The following is a 7,027-nucleotide window of genomic DNA, read 5'->3' as shown; positions in this document are numbered from 1 at the left end:
TATGCACATGTGTGCACAGGCACACATGCACACACATATAAATGGCAAAATGTTAAGTGCTGAATCTAGGTGGTAGGTATATTACCTGTGTGGCCGTTGAGCAGACTATCATTCTATCTTTCTGTATATTTGAAAATTTTTACAATAAAATGATTATGAAAGCAAGTTCTCCAGGTGATTCTGATTCTCTCTAATGGTTTGAGAACCACTGATCTGGAGCTATGAGCCACTGACCGATGACAACGTATACGTAGAAAAATCTTAATTCCCCTCTTTGATGTCTTATGAGAATTGGAGCCTCTTTTCCTCATCAATACTGATGAGGTTCTATTTCCCCTTGTTTTGTTTTGCCTGTCTGAGTCATCTATAAGACTAAAATATTGAAATAGTAGGCTACCTTTCTCATTTCTAGGCAGGCCTAGAAGTGACACCAACTCAACTTTATTGGACCAGTGGTTCCCAAAATTGAATGCCTAGAAACATTATCCAGCAGGTTTGGAGTTAGATATTGGTATCTGATTTAACTAATAGCAATCAGAGGTAATTCTCATGTACATCGTTGTTTTTGACCGTCGTGACCGCAAAGTCAAGGTCGTGGGTTTGATTCCCAACTTAAGAGCTAGTTAACTTTGCAGGAAGAAAAGTCCTGTTCTTCAATGACATCTTGAACACTTTACCCTGCTCTACCACTTTAAAATAGGGGTCCTATAGAAAAACTCAAAAAATGAACCGGGAGAAAGCAGGTATATGGATCGGAGTAATTTACTACTGCAAATACATGCATGATTTTTTCCCCCTTCTTGTGAGAACCTGCTACTTTCTATTGTAGAGGTGGCTGCTTTTCATCGATGGGTGAAAAGAGGCCTTTATTTTGTTGTTCTCTGTTTAAGAAATGTATCAACTTCCTCAGGAATTTTGGATGAAAAGGTAAAAATGTTTTGTCGGCATCAGTGAATTATGATCAAAATGAATGATGCTTTTAATGAAAAGCACTTGATGAACACTTACCCAGCCAGCCTGAAAGGAGAAATTGAAGCTCAGGAAACAGAAAAGTTAACCCTTCCCCCCTTACGCAACCATCTTTATTATTAACACTTTCTGGAGCTTCCTACTGCAGCAGGAACCAGCAGGGCCCTCCACTGGTGCACCGTAAGCAGCTTCCCTTGTTCTTATGTAATATACATCTTTGCAGCTTAAACCTTTAATTAACCAGAGATGTCATCAAGAAAAGTTTGCCAAGGGAAAGGATGCCTGGTTTAATTAAAAAGATCTTTAATAGTTATTAAAGAAATCAATTTGGAATTCAGGCCTGAGAGCAGTGACAGGGGAAGAAATCACTGAGAGGAACTTTGCCATCTCTCAGGGTAACAGATTTTAACCCTTTGCTCTACAGTGCTTCAAAACCCCTGGGGCAGCAGCCCAGGGTGTGAAGAGCAGGCTCAACACTCATTGCTTTGGATCTACATTCCAGATCCCAGAGGCAGGTAAGTCTGTTTTACCTACGGGAAGCCTAACCTTTCTGGGATGCAGTTATCCTGGCAATCAAAGGAAATAGAAAACCTTTATAAATTGAAAATCTCCTACCTCATAAGTATAAGCTATTTTTTTCAAAGAGATGCATTATTTCTCCCTGAGGATTTGTGCTCAGACTGTTGTTCATCAGGCTTCTTTCTATGACCGCTTAAACCCGCCTCCTTTGGCTCAAGACACGAAAAGGAATTTGGCTCTTTGGGGCACAAGAGAAATATTATTTTCACTTGTCTCATGAAAATGATGACACAAAAGGTGAAATAGCCAGAAGATGGGTGAAATAAATTGTCTGCGTGGAGAAAACTGCAAAAGGGAAGGGGCTTTTGTTTTAAAAAACAGTGTTCTGCCAATGGGCAATGATAGCAATACTACCTTCTGAGGCAGCCCAGTTGAGTAAAATGCCAAAAGCACCTTTCATTTGCAGACTCCTAGCTCAGTGTTCCATTCGTTACACCAGAGTTGGAATCCAAGCTGTCTCTTTGTATTTAGTATTCGTATTTGTACAGCATTTAGAGAGGGCAACTGAAGACAGGTGCAGAGTATGGCTACAAAAATGACTTTCCTGTTGCAATGTAGCTATTTCTCAGGTAGATCAAAACACCTCCACCTGGGACTCAGGTCATTACTCCATGGAAACTCAACAACGAGGAGGGACTAGATCCTGTAACACTCAAGCCTGCATCCTGAACACCAGCTCACACTTTCTTGAAGAGCTGGTGATAAGGATGCAGGTTTGAGCATTACAGGATCTGGTTTCTCCTCGCTGTTAAGGAAACAGGCCTTATATTTTATTTGTATTCTTCACAGCAAATTGCCTAGAATCTGTGCTCACACTGTATTTGTTGATTGCTTTGCTGATTACCTGGAAACTTCTGGGCTTAAAAGCCCCCCAAAATGTCTCAGCTCCCTATTTCACTTGGTCTATTAAGACTAGTGAAGGATGCCACTTGGAGAACTGAGAGGTCTGGGTAGGCGAGTTATAACTCAAGTTACTAATGAACTTTTTGTCTTCTGTAGGTAGGTCATGTAGTTTCTCAGATCATGTAGTTTCTCTGGGCTCTGCTTTCTTCAATTACAAAATAAGGAGCATTGAACTAGATGGTCTCCAAGGCTCCTTCTGATCCACAATTTCCCCTTAGTCTTAGCTGGGTATGTCTGCTCTGAGTTAGTAGGATGATGGTACATAGGAAATCTCAGTGCTTATTAAAATACTTGTGGCTGAAGTATGGATTGTAAACTGGCAAGCATCAGGCTGGATCCAGATTACAGACATGTTTAGTTTAGCCCACCTGATTTTGAGGGGTGGGGCTGGGGGTAGGAATTTAATTAGTTAACAACAGTTAAAATCCAGGAAATTTCACATAGTTACCTGGACTTTTGCTTCTGTTGAGAAGTTGGAACACTCTGGCACTACTTTATCTACACTGGCAATGATCAGTTGCAGCTGCTGCTTTGTGAGTCCTCCATGGACCCCAGCACACTCTACTGTGTCTTCATCATAAAGATTGAATGTCAGTTCCATTGCCATCATTGTGCTTATGCTGTTGATTCTCTGATCTCATCTCATTTCACTCATTCATGTGACTTCCATGGCCTGCCTAGGTATGTGGGTGAGAGAAAGAGATGGTTGGAGAAATAATTGGGGTCTGATGTCAGGAAGCCCTGCCCTTTGAAGAGACATCTGTGCCAGAAACCTGGCCGCTTCTTGGGATATGTGAGTTGCCAGGTGGGTAAAATGCCTTCAGTTGGGTGGATGAGATTAGATAGCCATTGACTGATGTGAGCAACACAATTATTTCCCATTTAAAGCTAGTTCAATTTGTCCACATGGTTTCTTCTTTAAATAAATGTCTTGAATATCATTTACTCAGAATAGAGCCCTACATGAACATGCAGGCTATCCCAAACTCAGCACATACTCAAAGAACTTTAACAGCAAAGATCCATATTTTTAGTCACTAAGAAAGTCAGTTCTCCTTTTAGCAACATCATTGGAATTTCTCCTGTCCATTAGAATGGCCATCTAATTTATTGTCTAAAATAAGAATTTCTTTAAAAACGGGGTATTGTTAATAATTATGCCAGGAAAACAGGAATAAACCAAGACTGCCCCAAGCAAATTGGGGTGTGTGGTCACCCTGCTCAACGTGCAACACCTACTAATGACTCGATTATAAAATTTGCCATTGGCCACAAGAGGTTGTCCTGGGATCCAGCTTAAGCCTATTGAGAACTGCCTCAGGTGTTCAGAGATGATGCAGGTGGTGTCACACCTGGCTATCTGAAATTTGGGACCTGGAAAGTAAATGACACCTGTCTTTGAATCTCTCCATTTCTTCTTATGCTTGGGCTCTCCTCTTTCAGATACCCTTTTAGGTGATTCAGGTTAAAGAATTTTCCTCTACTTTTCTTTAAGCTAATTGAGTCACCCCTTCATGTTACTAGAAATTTGCATTTTCTATGTGGTGGTGGGGTGCATGACTCAGGTTACCGCAGGACACCATCACTGAAGATAAAACCACTTTCCACAACCAGCAAAGACATATCATTGCAGCAATAGTAAGTTTTACACTCGGCATTTGGGAGAGGAACAAAGAGAGTTTGGGGCATTTTGAATAATGAAAGAAAGAAGCAGGCTTTTGAAATGCGAAGATATGAGTCCTTTTCCAGGAAGCAAATTACACAGTGGTACCTAAGAAAAAAGGGGAGGAAGGGTAGAGGGAAGTGGGATAGTGAAAGAAGTTGTTTAATGGGGAGAGAAAGATCCAGAAAGGTGACTCTCAGATTCCTTAGATAAAGCCACTCAGCTACTCATCAAAGATAAGAGGAAAAGCTGGCTGGCTTTATTCTTTTGACAAAGACGCACCAATGTGGCAGAGAGAGGAGGTTAGAAGGTGGGTAATAGCTCATTCTCATTTACCACGCAGCCTAAACTATTCTATCACTCACATTATAAGAAGGCCTTGCAGGAGACTCGGGACATGCGGTTTTGACAGAATCTACAGTGGCAAGGAAAAGGGAGAGGAACACAGAGGAAAAGGGGGCTGATGCATTATTTACAGTTGGAGAACTTGAACAGAGCAGACGGCAGGGGTTAGCCCAAAGACTTGTGTCTATATGACTGTGGAATAAAGACAGACATGTCTGAATTCTTGATACTGTTCCTTTCGCTGCCAGAGCCCCCTGGCGGTGCTGGGCTGGCCTGGGTCTTTCTCATCTCATCACTGTGCTATAGTCTGCCCTGCTGCTGGTTACCTTTCCCTATGGCCCAGAAGGGTAAAAACCTCAACAGAAAGCTGTTTGGGCCTCCGTGGGTGAAATCTCATTAGGTCGGCACAGAGGGCATCTTGCTGGTGGTGACAGGTCTAATAAGCATGCAGACGGCAGACACGCGTGCACACGCATACTTTCACAGAAGTCACCACGCAGTGGGCAGAGAGAAGAATGTGGGGCATCTGATCTGAAAGGAACAAAAGGCTGCAGCCTCTGCAGCGAGCTGAGCGAGAGTGACAGGAGGACAGCGAAAGGAAACAAGAAGCAAGCGAAGCAAGCGTGAAAACCCCCAGCAAAAGCCACTGGGGAGCATTTGCATTGGACTTCACAGCTTCCTCCCGTTTCCAGCTTACATTTGCTCCATATGCTGCTTTACACAGCTTTCCGAGGCCATAATGGGTTTTATTCCATAGTTTTTATACTAACATGAATGACTCACATCTGCTCCAATACCCAATTCGCTCTCTAATGTCTTCGGCTGCAAGGAGAGAACAGCTCACACAGGATTTGCCAGCCACGGGAGTGGCAAAAGGAATCCTAATACAGGGACAAAGAAGGTTAGAAGCCTGGATGAATGAGCTAGAAGAGTTTTCCAGAGAGCATGACATGACAGATGGGGAAACTGAGACCCAGAGAAATGAGAAACTTGCTCAAGAATGTCAAGACTGGGGAGGTAAATCCATTTTAGGGCACCAGGATATACCTAATTCAGAGCATACTTATTTTTTTTTCTTACTTCCTGCCATGTTAAATCTTTTGTTGGGAGCTTCTCCTCCCCACGTAGTCTTTGATGAGAAAAAAGTAGTTGGATTAATCGCCAGCGATAGCTAATCCCCCACTGGGATCAACTGTACTCTGCATTACTTAAGCTGGTTATTAAAGTTTTAAATATCTGCCAGAGCATGGGGGACCCCTGGATAGGCTGAGTCCTGCAAGAGACCTACAGGGCTGGGCCCTGTGTGGAGACTTACCTGGCTTTGAAGTCACATCCATCATCGATTTCAATCTTAACAACAGTTACCAGTTTGGCAACCCCAACTAGTATGCCTTTTGGCTGGACACTTGGCAAAAATGGATTCCCCTGACAGCTTCCAGGGGCCCAGGGAATCTTTTCCACTTTACTGGAGGACAAAATAGTGATTCGAGAGGCCAGCACCTTGGAAGGCAAACCCTGCTCTCCTAGGCATTGCAGGCCCTGCATGGAGCTGTTATGGGAAACCCAGGGCCTTGGTTTCCCCAGATGCCACTTAGAATGAAGCACCTAGCCCCTTGGCAGCAGGCAGTGTGGTGCTGCTCCATCTCGAAAGCTTGGCGGTGGTGTTGTGTAACTGCCTGCCATCTGTTACTCAGAAGCAGTATCACAAAGCGCTGAGCAATGGACTATGGTGCTGCAGCTCCTGCCTGGAGCCGACAGTCTCAGCAGCTTGCCTGGGGGTCCCCTGCAGAGCCTGCTGCAGAACGCTTTGCAGGCCCAAGTCTGTAGGTCCAGGCTGAGGCTCCTGGAAGAGATCCAGGCAGCTCAAGATGCTGTAGGGATGGGTTCTCTTGTTTCCTTTCACCCTCCCCTCCCATGATGGTGATCTTCCTGAACCTTTGCCCTGCCAGAGTGATGGTTAGGGATCCTACCTCAACCTTTCAGTGCATAGAGTTCTAACGAAGGCGAATCCTGAATCACCCCTAGGGTTTTGTATGGTGGTCTGAGAGTTCAGCAGAATCTTGTGATAGGCTGGCAAGAATGCTCAGCTTTTCTAAGCTATTAGATTTACACCTGTTTCCAATCAAAAACTTCTTACCTACAGCCTAGCCAAGAACTCTTTGGGGCTGTGAGGCAGGACTACCCTATGGCTGAAAGACAAGGTACCAAATACAGTGGCTTTCAGCAGATTCCTCCATTTCTGACATCACTTCTTGGAGCCTCTGTCTTACTGGGGAATGAATTCCAGAGCCCCACTTCCTCTAGTGTATAGAGGCTTCTACTATGCTGAGCTCTGCAGGGAGGGGATGGGAGGATGGTGGCTACAGTAGTAGGTACATCATTCTCACCTCTCCAAGCAACTAGATGAGATAAGCATCCCTCCAACTAAGGCTGCGGATATTAAAATGGCATAGTTCTGGCAGCCACTGTTCCCAGGCAGAGCAAGGTTTTTCTTCTCTTTGAGCTATCAAATGATCAGATAACACCAGCACCTTGCATGCAGCTTTCACAACTATTCACTCATTTGTC

Source organism: Pteropus vampyrus, unplaced genomic scaffold (assembly GCF_000151845.1).
Source record: "Pteropus vampyrus isolate Shadow unplaced genomic scaffold, Pvam_2.0 Scaffold173, whole genome shotgun sequence".
NCBI classification, from domain to species: domain Eukaryota; kingdom Metazoa; phylum Chordata; class Mammalia; order Chiroptera; family Pteropodidae; genus Pteropus; species Pteropus vampyrus.
Note: the sequence above shows the minus strand (reverse complement) of the source record.